Source organism: Eumetopias jubatus, unplaced genomic scaffold, assembly GCF_037043125.1.
Source record: "Eumetopias jubatus isolate StellerSeaLion01/CBP00866 unplaced genomic scaffold, mEumJub1_p1.0 scaffold_17, whole genome shotgun sequence".
In the NCBI taxonomy this organism is placed as follows: domain Eukaryota; kingdom Metazoa; phylum Chordata; class Mammalia; order Carnivora; family Otariidae; genus Eumetopias; species Eumetopias jubatus.
Genome location: NW_028274823.1, coordinates 71,536,958 through 71,548,864, shown reverse-complemented (window position 1 = coordinate 71,548,864; position 11,907 = coordinate 71,536,958). Strand labels below are relative to the sequence as shown.

Here is an 11,907-nt window from a genome sequence, read left to right as displayed (position 1 = left end):
CTCTGGGATCATGATCTGAGCTGAAGGCAGTCGCTTAACTGACTGAGCCACCCAGATGCCACGATTTTTGTTTTAATCTATAAAAGGGGTAGACCATAACATACTCTCAGGCTTTGGGCTCTTCCAATTCCTCAAACTTAAATACAAGACAACACAAAAGTAGAGCCCCACAAAACAGGCAAGCAGTCTGACAGGGCAGGAGAGATCGGGAGCGTTGCAGTTCCCAGACCCAGTGCCCAGGGGCTCTGTCTGGTGTTCCTGTGCAAGCTTGGACGACTGGGACCTGATATCCCCGAGAGTCAGTTCTCCCTCTTCAGAATCACCCTGCCCTCTGAGGTCCTTAGGATGACCTAATGAGATATCGTAAAGCAATGAAATCCTAAGGGGTGAGAGTAACATCTTTTTATTTTTTTTATTTTTTTAATTTCTTTATTTTTTTTATTTGACAAGCAGCATTATCATGTTTGTCATTTTAATGTAGATACAATTATTGGGTTATCTGTCATATTACAATATTTAAATTTTTTATTTTATGTCCTTTAAGATACATTAAAAAAAATTTCCACATTTCAGCAATACTTCACTCATTCTTTTAATAAAGTTTTAAGAAATGTCATAATGACATGAGCTTGAAATATCTCTAGGCATTTTCTCTGATGCTCATGACATGGCACTCGTGATGTTGTAAACAGGAGAAAAACAGGGGCTGCCAAATGACCAAATTATGGAGGCACAGGCCTGCTTTTTCCCACAGGAACACACCAAATGGTGATGGCAATGATCTTCTCACACCCACCCTAGAGGAGAGCGACATCGCGCTACGTAACTGTATTCATCTGCTGAAGCTTGGCTGTGTTCGATGTACTGTTCATCTATCAGAACTTCAATACACTTCTTAATCATGCTGATACTAGGATTAAACCTAGCTCTTGACTGGCTAATCACCTCTTGAATAAGGGCATTATGACGAAGTCCTTTCCGTGCTTTCATGATACAAACTATAGCAGCCTGGAGATACATTTTCCAGTCCTCATCTATAGCACTTCTTATCTGCTCCATTTCCTGTGGTGTGTCTTTCTGCATTGATGTAGTAATTTTAAATTTTGTTCTTTTATTGCTAAAGTTCATATTTAATGAAAATGAAGGTTCTGCATCAATGTCTTCCTTTTCTGAATCATGGTTAATCATTTTCACATCAAGTAATGATTTGATTGTTTTTGTCAGTTCCTTTTCATTCATCTGAGTGCTGTCCTGAAGCTCTTTATAGCTGACAGTTTCACTGTTGTTAGAGGCAAGAAGAACTGCCATTTGGTATGTGGTAACCATGGCTACATATGGTTTGCCCAAATAGTTCATTTTAACTTCACCTGTACAGAGATAATGTAACCATGTCAGTTTCCTTCCACTGAAATGCTGGCTGTAAAATAATTCACACATCTGTACACTTTTTTCCAATTCCTGGGGAATTGCAAATGTAGATGAAGGAGACTGAGTAAGAGGCCATGCACCAGCCTGTGGAACATATATTTGAAAACTAATTCCCAAATCTATTACTGTGTCTTGACTTTTGATAAAATCGTTAAATTTATTGTTGAGATCGGCACTGACACTCATATCTGTATACATCCGATGTAGCTTGCTGGTAAATTCATAACCACAGGCTTGCTTTAATTTATTGATCATGGCTTCTTCAGAGTCCATAGACATAGATAACCCATGAATTAAACATTTTGCCAGCATTCTTGCATAGAACTTTTGAAAAACATCCTTATCATCGATATACTTGAAAACGGTAATGAAGCTCGTGCGTTTGTCCTCTACTTCATTCTCGGTCATCCCCTTTGGTGACTTCTTTAATAAGTTGTCACAGTACTCAGCAAGCAGTTCAGGTGCTTTGCAAACAGACTTGGGTTCTCTGTAATTTACAACTGATGTAAGGGCCTTATCCAAAGCACTCATAAAGTGCTGATCACCATTTAAAACAGTGTTGATAAGTCGAACAAATTTACCATGTACTTCCAAAACTGACTCTACAAATAGTGTTGGCATATTTTCCCGAGTAAGATTACTGGTTGCTCTAAGGCCCTCATCATGGATATGATTTTGCAGCTCCTGAATCATGAGGTAAACCAGTGGACACAGCATGAAATAAGACATACATATTTGCCATGTCATTTTTTTTCTCTTGTCGGATGACATTTTGACATTCTGCATGTAGGAACTGTAAGTGGTCTGCTACCATTTGTTGCTGACATTCATGAATCACTTTAGTATATGAACTTGGATGCAAGTACTTTTGACATCGAATTTCTTCATCTTTTAATCTACCTAGAACCTTTTCCATATACTGCGAGCAGTTTGATTCTTGTAATAAATTTGAAGCTTCTTGTTTGTAATACTCTCCTGTTTCAGTCAGAAAGGGAGACTCAAAGATTTCCTGATAAAACTTTAAGCGGAATTTTTTCTTATACTGTTCAACATGAACAAAGGAGTTAATAACCCCATGGATTACTTTCTGGTTTGGGTCTTCTCCACCATGATCATTTTTTATTTCTGGGAGCAACATTCGGATAAGGATGGTCTGAAGTGGTTCAACCATCAATTTCCTCCACCTATCCAATGCTAGCTCTTCTATTTCCATAAGTGGTTCATTCGTATTTACACCACCATAGCCATACTGAAGGTCAGCTTCTGCCAATTTATTCTTTTTAATAAACTGGGTGTTGAGATACCTATACAAGCAGTCCATATAGTCTGCACCTTTGCTATATTCCTCCCAATACCTATGATACATAACAAGTACTTGCTCTTCAGACTCCAGAACTCTCTTGTGCAAATGCCGTACATGATTTTCCAAAAAAATCTTAGTTTCTGTATAAAGTCTTTCTCCAAGGGGTTCAGGATAGGCTACACATAAAGCATAGATATCTGAGAAGCGATCGTTCCATGTTGCTCTTATGACGTATTCCAACATGACAACAGCTTTGATTGTCGTTAAAAGTTTGTTCCATATTTCATCAAAATCTACTACTCTTGGTTTCAAAGACATTGTGCAAGTTTAGTGTTGAAATCTTCTGCAGAAGTGGGACTAGGGACAGGAGACAAGGGGGGGGGGGCAGCCCGAAGGAGTGAAGGACGAAGCCCCCGGCGAAGAAGGTGGGTGGCAGCGGCTGTCAGCTCGCGTTCCCCAGCTCACAGCGCTGCCATTACTGTGCGCCTAGGCTGCCTCCCCGGCCGGCCACCACCACCGGCCCAGGAGACACGGGGGTGGGGCACATCTTTTTATTTTTATTTATATTATTTTTTAAAGATTTTATTCATTTGAGACACAGAGATACAGAGAGAGAAAGAGAGAGAGAGCATGAGCAGGGAGAGAGGCAGAGGGAGAGGGAGAAGCAGGCTCCCCGCCGAGCCAGGAGCCCAATGTGGGGCTCGATCCCAGGACCCTGGGATCATGACCTGAGCCGAAGGCAGACACTTAACCATCTGAGCCACCCAGGTGCCCCGAGTAACATCCTTTTAAATGGCATTTTTCTGTGATTCTTCAAAGTCAGGCCAAAATTCCCTCCACCTCCAAAAATGCTAAGCCAAGCCCTCCTGATACTCCCCAGGCAGTCTTCCCTTGAGACCTGCCCCAGCTGCAACTGCTGCTTAGCAGGTCATCCCAAAACATAAGGGGGTCAGACACCCGTTCTTGATGCTACGATGCTGAGTCAGGGATGCCACAGGGCACAGCAGGGATGAATTGTCTCTGCTCCCTGACATCGGGGCCACAGCTGGAGAGACCGCCACGGCAGTGACTGGAAATGTCCACAGCTGTCTTCTCTTACTGAAAGTTTCCCTGCTGGAAACCTCCCACCCAGTCTGGTACCTAGACTGGGTAGACTGGAAAGTTCGGCTCAGTGGGGGCTGTTGACAGGGGCACCTAGACACAGACTCCCTGTGGGGCCCGGACTTGCCACAGCATGGTGGCCTCCAGACTCCACAAACCAATGCCCCAGCAAATGGTGTGGAAACAGCATCACTCCTCATCGTCCAGCCACTCCTGCCATTCTGTAGGTTGAAAAAGAGTCGCCACCCACTCCAATGCAAGAGAAGGGGACAAAGACCCCAAGTCTCCGTGGAGGGAGTGTTTGTAGCAATATTTAATAAACCCACACAAGACTCTTGGGCAGAAGGAGGTCCCCTCTGGTCCCTGAGAGGAATGTTGTCCTCACTTTGGCTTGGGGCAGAGGGAGGGAGAACACTCAGAAGTGAATGAGTTTTGCCCTGCTCTACGGGAAACTAAATGCATTATTTTATTCCTTCCAAAGACACGCAGGATCCTCCACCACAGGTCTAAAAGAGCCCTGGTGGCAAAGAGGAGAGGGGTATAGAGGCACACTCCCCACCCCCCAGGCAGGTGAGCTTCCTGGTGTCAGAAAGGACCATCACCAGGACCCCACCCCGGCTCCTCCCAGATTTCCGGGCTGGCGCTGACTACGGAGGTGCCCACCTGCAGAAGTGGAAGGCTTTGGTTAGAAAGAAAATGGGGAAATACATTTTCTTTTATACAAAGGTGACCTATAAAGTGCATTACACAGCACACCATATTTTCTGACTTGATTTGAACATTGTATTTTGTGGGTGTGTGTCATACTCTCAAACACCAGATTCTAAGCCACCATTCTGGCTAACATTTTCAGGGAAGGAGATTCCAGAAGGTTGCTCACTTGGTCATGTTGTCCCCCAGAAGCAGCACTGCCTGGAAGCTCCTAGTGTCTACGGCACTAACACAGCCAGTACAAAACTCCGTGGTCCAGTAGGAGTATTGTCATTTCCAGGACACACCCCGCCCCCAGGGGTAGGTGTGTGTAGGGGGAATGGCCAAGCACCGTGACTTACACAGCTTTTCACTCCCCTCTTCCTTCCCTCTCAGTGACCCCCCCCCCCACTCCACCATTAGCATCGTATTTATAAAAGGAGAGAGACTAATGTGTATTGGGTGATGCTGTGGCATCTCCCTCCTCGCTGGCTTGTGTCCCTTGTCACTCTACTCCTCTCCTTCCTTGAGGCTTTCCCAGCTCAGCCTCCTGCCCTCCTGGTCACAGGATGTAGACGCCGGCCACCAGCAACTAGGACCTGGGCTCGCAGCAACCCCAGAAGAGGGGAGGAAGCATGTTTATTTCCCACCACCCACAACAGCCCGCACCCCGTCTGGGGATCCCCCCGCTCTGCTGACCCCTCCTGCTTACACGGGATAACCCAGCCAAACACAATCACCATAATCCCTCCAGCTCCCTATATGGATCAGCATTGCTTGATTAAACATATCTGTTTAAAGTAAAAGCCTCATTAATATCCAGGGTTGTAAGCCCATTTCACTTGGATAACTGCTGGCCTATTTGATTTGATTTATTCTTCTGCCCGGCTGCCATCCTCAGTCACCTCTCCACTTAATTTAGCATCCAAACTAGATGTGCCTGTCTCGTCGGGTGTCCACTCTAGAGGGGCACCAAGTCTGGAGGGCCCCCCCAGTCCCGTTTTTGCCATCTTTCAAATGGCCCTCCTTTCTCTCCTGGGCAGAACATACTCAGGATATTTCAACCCCGGAAAGAGGAGAAAAACAAAACCAGGCACCATAGAGCAAATCAAGGCTTGGTTCCTACCCGGGCCATGAGGGAAACTGTCCTTAATGCATGGAATTCAAGTTAAGTCTACGCTGGTCTTGGCTTCTCCCAGGGATCCTCACTGACATCTCACGGGATTGTTGGGACAGTCTTCCCAAGGAGAGATGGGCAGGGGGGTGGGGATGGTGCCTCTCTAGTCCCATGCATACTGTTGAAATCTTCTCTGCAAGGTCACAGCTCATACCTGTCATCTCAGCTGGAGTGCAGGATTCTGTCCACCTACCTCCCTGGATGTCTTGCAGTCTTGAACTTCTTTGGAGAAGAGCCCCGTGCTAGGCACTATCCTGATTAACCTTCTCCACATAATCCTGGGTTCCACAGTTTTCCAGATAAGAACACAGTGGGGGGAAAAAGTCACTGCCACGCTGCCCCCCTGCTAGTCCCCGGATCAGTGACTCTCAAAGTCATGGGGTGGTGGAGACAGAGTGCTATCTCTTGCTAGAAGGTTCTGATTCACCTCCCTGAGGATTTCTCCATCCCCTCCAATCTCCTTAGGAAATGATTGCTAGGGGAGAGGGGTCATTCCAGGGAGAACCAGACATGTCCTTTCAGGTGTGTTGAGGACGTTTGGGAGGATTCTGCAGGTGGTGAGGTATGTGTGTGCTGGAGGGGCCTGTCTTCTCCCTTCCCCTCTACTCTCTGAGATGTATTGGGGGAAATGTGTAGGAAAGTAACGTCCATGCATCTTAATTCTTCCGATGCAGATGTTGAGGTGGGCACTAAAAGTCCGCTTTCTAACAGGAAGGGGTGGGGTACAGACACTCAACCTCTTTCTCCCTGCAAATCAATGCCACACAAGTCTAGGTAAATTGGGTGCCTCTCCTCTATATCTTTGAACCGTGAAAAGTCAATGTGGCATGGAACCGAGGACAGGTAGCGAACTAAGGTGGCTCAAAAGACTTGCAGGGATGACAAATGGGTTTCAGTGGGTGGTAGGAGCTGCTGAGGGTTCAACGATTATCAGTCATCAGTAAGATTTGGGGATGATTTCATGTGACAAAAGGAATTAGAGTTGATTTGAGATTACAGCAAGATCAATTCACATTACCTTACTTGCCTTCAAAACACACCATGCATGGGAGGGAAGGAAAGGAAGGGCCACGTGCACCTGTAGTCCCCACCCCATGCCAAGGAGGCTGTCCCCCCAGAGGCACCCAGAATGGGGCTAATGACGATGCATCATTGCAGAGCTTTCTTTCCTCACACAATTTTTTTTCCTGTTTCATCAAAATCTACGTGCATCCATTGAAACTTGTCACGAGTGGGGACTCCATCCATCAGGTATGACAGAACAGGGAAAAAGATGATGAGATGTGCTGGTCTGGGTATTTTCTGAAAGCTGCCTTCTGACCTGCAGTGGGGGAGAGGGGCTAGCCTTGGAACCAGGTGGAGAGAAAGGTGGTGGTGTGCTGCCCACCCTCACTTGCACAAACCAGTTGAAAACCAAAGGAAGGCCCTTTCATCTCATCACAGAATCGCCTCTGGAAAACACTGACAAGCTGCCAACATTGCTTTCCAGCGGTGAGGTGGAAGGAATGTGGTGTTTGGGATGGAAATGAGTCAGGTATGCTGGAACACAGCCCTGTGCTCTGCCAGAGATGGTCCTGTATATTTTCACGGGGATGAGAGAACGTCGCTAAACTCTAAACTATGTCTTATTGATGTCTCACGAAAGACTTAGGTCCATTGTCCATGCTACTAAAGGAAGCTGGATGCCGATGGAAGTTATGGGACAGCTAAAGCCCCAAAGCTACTCTTTTGCTCCCATAACGGCATGGCTCCAAAGCCAGAAGGCAATTTTGGATTCTTCTCTTACTACCACCATGACATGTCTTTCATCTGGCAAACACGTGCTTTATTTTTTTTTAAGTTTTAATTTAAATTCCAGTTAGTTAACATGGAGTGTAATATCAGTCTCAGGTGTACAAGACAGTGATTCCACACTTCCATACATCACCCAGTGCTCATCACAAGTGCCTTCCTTAATCCCCACCACCTGTTTCTCCTCTCCCCGCAACCACCCCCCCCCAACGACCATCAGTTTGTTCTCCGTAGTTAAGAGTCTAGACAAACGTGTGCTTTAAATGTACTACGCCCAAGAAACCACAGTAAGCTTTAGCCAAATGCCAGGGGAATTTGAGATTTTGCCCCACAGGAATTAGGACCACGATGGGCTGGCAGCAAACGTATGCGCCCATCAGATTACCCTCTGCCTACAACCTTCCCACCCCTTGGCACTTGGAGTGGCTACCAGCATATCCATCTGTTCCAACACTTGCCACTGGTCCTGAACAGGGCTTCCTGGACTGACCTCCATCCTGTAACCAGCAGGAGTTCTCCATTGATGACCCAGCTTTGTCCCGCATCATTGTTGCTATAGTGACAGTTACTCATGAATGCATTAGGAGAAAAATAACAACTTTCGAGCAGGTGTACAGTCCTGGCAAGGCATACCCTCACTGGCTTGTAAAGTTCTCTGGTTTTCCCCAAGACTTTTCTTTCCCCCAAGACTTAAATTAGGAACCAAGATGTAACTGCTAAGAACACGATTTCCCTAGCAACCAGAGAAATGCTCTTCCTTCCTGTTGGGAGAGGCTAAAAATAACATTGCATGTACCACTGTAACCAGCTGGAATCTCCAAATCATCTCCTGTAACATCCCCCTGGTCATAGCAGATGCCTAACGCCCTGCCTCACCTCTCATCAAGGTGACCTCTCTAAGGCACAAATGTCATTCCTGCATAAAAATCATTCAGGCTTTCCTTTTGTCAAGGGAGGGGAAAAGTCAGAGATAGCTTGACCTTGTGAGCAGGGGCAGGGCTCCCTTCTTACCTCTTTCCAGCATGGCACCAGTGTTCTAGGCATCAGCAATTGCCCAAGATTCTCTTATCAGACCGTGTGTCTGCCTGTCTGGCTGCCTGCCTTCTCTCCTTCCCTCCTTCCTTTTGATATAATTAACATACAATAATATAAAAAAAAATCCTGAGGGATCAGTACAATGAGTTTTGACAATTGTATCTGTGGAGCAAGATACCGAACATTTCCAGTGCTCTAGAAAGTTTTCCCGTGTCCCTTTCCAGTCAACCTACCATCCTCTTACCCCAGAGGCAACCATTTTCTGATCTTTATTGCCACAGATGAGTTCTGTCTGTTCTGGAACTTCATAAATGGAATCATATAGAAAATACTATTTTACGCATTCCATTGTGTGACTATGCCACAATTTTTTTATTAGTTTCAGAGGTACAATTTAGTGATTCATCAATTGCATACAACACCCAGTGCTTATTACATCAAGTGCCCTCCTTAATGCCCATCACCCAATTACCCCATCCCTCCCTCCCCTCCCCTCCAGCAGCCCTCCATTTGTTTCCTGGAGCTCAGCATCTTTTATGGTTTGCCTCCCTCTCTGTTTTCATCTTATTTTATTTTTCCTTCCCTTCCCCTATGTTCATCTGTTTTGTTTCTTAAAGTCCACATATGAGTGAGCTTATATGGTATTTGTCTTTCTCTGACTGACTTATTTTGCTTAGCATAATATACTCTAGCTCCATCTACGTCACTGCAAATGGCAAGGTTTCATTCTTTTTGATGGCTGAGTAATATTCCATTTTGTGTGTGTGTGTGTGTGTGTGTGTGTGTGTGTGTGTGTGTGTGTGTACATCACATCTTCTTTATCCAAAAAAATATGGAAAGCTTTACAAATTTGCATGTCATCCTTGTGCAGGGACCATGCTAATCATCTCTGTATCATTCCAATTGTAGTATAGGTATTGCTCAGGTGGGCACTACGCCACAGTTTTAAAATCTACTTTTCTGTTGATGAACATTTGGCTGTTTTCAGTTTGAGATTATCATGAATAAGGCTCTTAAGAATATTTTTATATTAGTCTTTTTGTGGATGATCGGTTATTTCTCTGGGGCAAATGCCTAGAATTGGAACTGTTGGGTCACGGGGTAGCTGTCTGCTTATGGTTCTCCAAACTGGTTGTACCTTTTGACTCTTTCATCATCCAATATGAGAGTCTAATTGCTCTACATCCCCACTAACATTTGGTGTTGTCATTGTTTTTTTTATTTTACCATTCTGGGTGGGTGTGTAATAGTATCTCATTGTGGTTTTAATTTGCATTTTTCTAACAATTAAAAATGTGAGTATATTTTCATGTACTTATTGGCCACTTGTGTATTGTCTTTTGTGAAGTATTTTGTCCATTTAAAATATTGAATTATCTTCTTATTAATGTATTAATAATATATTCTGAGTATAAACATTTATCAGGTTTATGTTCTGCAAATAGTTTTCGCCTGTCTGTGGTTTATCTGCTCATTTTCTTAATGGTAACTTTGATGGGCAGAAATTTTTAATTGTGATGAAGTCCAATTTATCAGTTTTTTTATGTTAGGATTTGTCTTTTTCGTGTCTTCTCTCAACAATCCATATCTAACTGAAAATTGCAAAGAATTTCTCTTGTATTTTTTTCTAGTAGCTTTATGGTTCTGTTTTTTTTTTTATGTAGACTTTTGATTCATCTCAAATTATTTTTTTATTTGTTCAGTGAGACAAGAATTTACTTTACTTTTTTTCCCCATAAGAATATTCAGTATTTCCAGCACTATTTGTTGAAAGAATTTCCTGTCACCATTGAATTATGTTGGTACCCTTGTCTGCAATAAGTTGACTGTAAAAGTAGAGGTCTATTTCTGGACTCCCTTTTCTTCCATTGACCTGTGTGTTTTTCCCTACATAATACCACACTGACTTGATTATTGTGTTTATAGCAAGTCTTGAAATGATGTAGTGTAAGTTCTTCAACACTCTTCTTCTTCAAGATAATTTTGGCACTTCTAGGTCCTCTGAATTTCCATAAAAATTTTAGAATTAAATTTCCTATTTCTTCCCCCAAAACCTGCTGTAATTTTGGTAAGCATTCCATTGGAACTATAGATCAATTTAGAGCAAATAAACATTTTAAGACATTCATCCTTCTAATCCATGAATATGGTATATCTCTCCACTTGTTTATAGCTTCTTTAATTCCTCTCAAAAATGCTTACTGTTTCCAGGGTAAAGTTCTTGCACATCTTTCATTAAATTCACCCCTAGACATTTGATTTTCAATGCTATTATAAAGAGTATTGGTTTATTTTTCAATAAAATAAAATCATTTGTTATTTCACCTGTGTACTTTGGCATGTACAGTTCCAGACACAGGGCATGCCTTTCTCCAACTACCTCTCCTTCCAAGCATCACTTTCTGTAGGAAACCCCTCTCTGTTTTCCTGGCTTGAGTTGGTAATCTCATTTCTGTGTTATAAAAAAGGTCTGTGTGGGTTCAGGATAATGCAAAGATCCTGCCATATTTAACTATGTGTTTCTTGTCTGTCTCCTAACTAGACCCTGAGCTCGTTGAGATCAGCAGCTGTGTCTTCAGTCTCTGTTCACAATATTTTTTAAAAGATTTTATTTATTTATTTGAGAGAAAGAAAGTGAAAGACAGAGCACAAGTGGTGGGGGAGGGGCAAACGGAGAGGGAGAAGCAGACTCCCTGCTAAGGAAGGAGCCTGATGTGGGGCTCGATCCCAGGACTCTTGGATCATGACCTGAGCTGAAGACAGACGCTTAACCGACTGAGCCACCTAGGTGCCCCATCTGTTCACAATATTGAGTGAAGCAGTCGGTGTATAGACTCACAAGTCAAACAAGGACATCTTAAAGTTGTAAAGAATCTCAGATGTCATCATGTTCAATTCTCTGCATGAAACTCTTCTGTATCTTTGCATGTCCAGAATGCAGCCAACCTGTCTAGTTTGGGTTATGGCCAGATATGGTGCCCTTTATGCGGCTCTTTGTGTCCATTAACAGTAGACTCATGGAAGAGGCTTCCATTGGACCTGAAGAACATTCTGGAATCCTTACTTGATTAGTAAAGATCTAGTGCCAAATCTACTTGGATAATATTTCCTCCCCTTTGTTCTTTGGTTTTAGGCACAGTTAAAACTTTCTAATTCCTTATCTATTAAACATGTCCAGTGGGTACCATTTTATGGTTTAGAAAGTTTTATCTTTACATTTCCCCAATTAGTACATAATATTCACATGATTTTTTGTATTCACGCCAATTCTAGGCAGTATTACAAAGTGAGAAATTGTAGCTGCATGAAACTTTTCGTTCTGCCACTCATTAGGTGTATAATTTTGTCTCTTCGTATATAAGGAGAACTGTATGAGTGTGTT

The 11,907-nt window shown here is 43.5% G+C and overlaps 1 non-coding gene and 1 pseudogene across 1 annotated transcript; both read right to left on the bottom strand.

The window, feature by feature from the left end:
- Positions 1-786: 786 nt before the first annotated feature.
- LOC114210307 (cullin-2 pseudogene) lies at positions 787-3,092 on the bottom strand (annotated as a pseudogene).
- A 6,259-nt stretch (positions 3,093-9,351) lies between these two features.
- LOC114210377 (U6 spliceosomal RNA) lies at positions 9,352-9,458 on the bottom strand. The gene has a single exon (XR_003609517.2). It is a non-coding gene; the product is annotated as a U6 spliceosomal RNA (small nuclear RNA).
- Between the last annotated feature and the right edge of the window lie 2,449 nt (positions 9,459-11,907).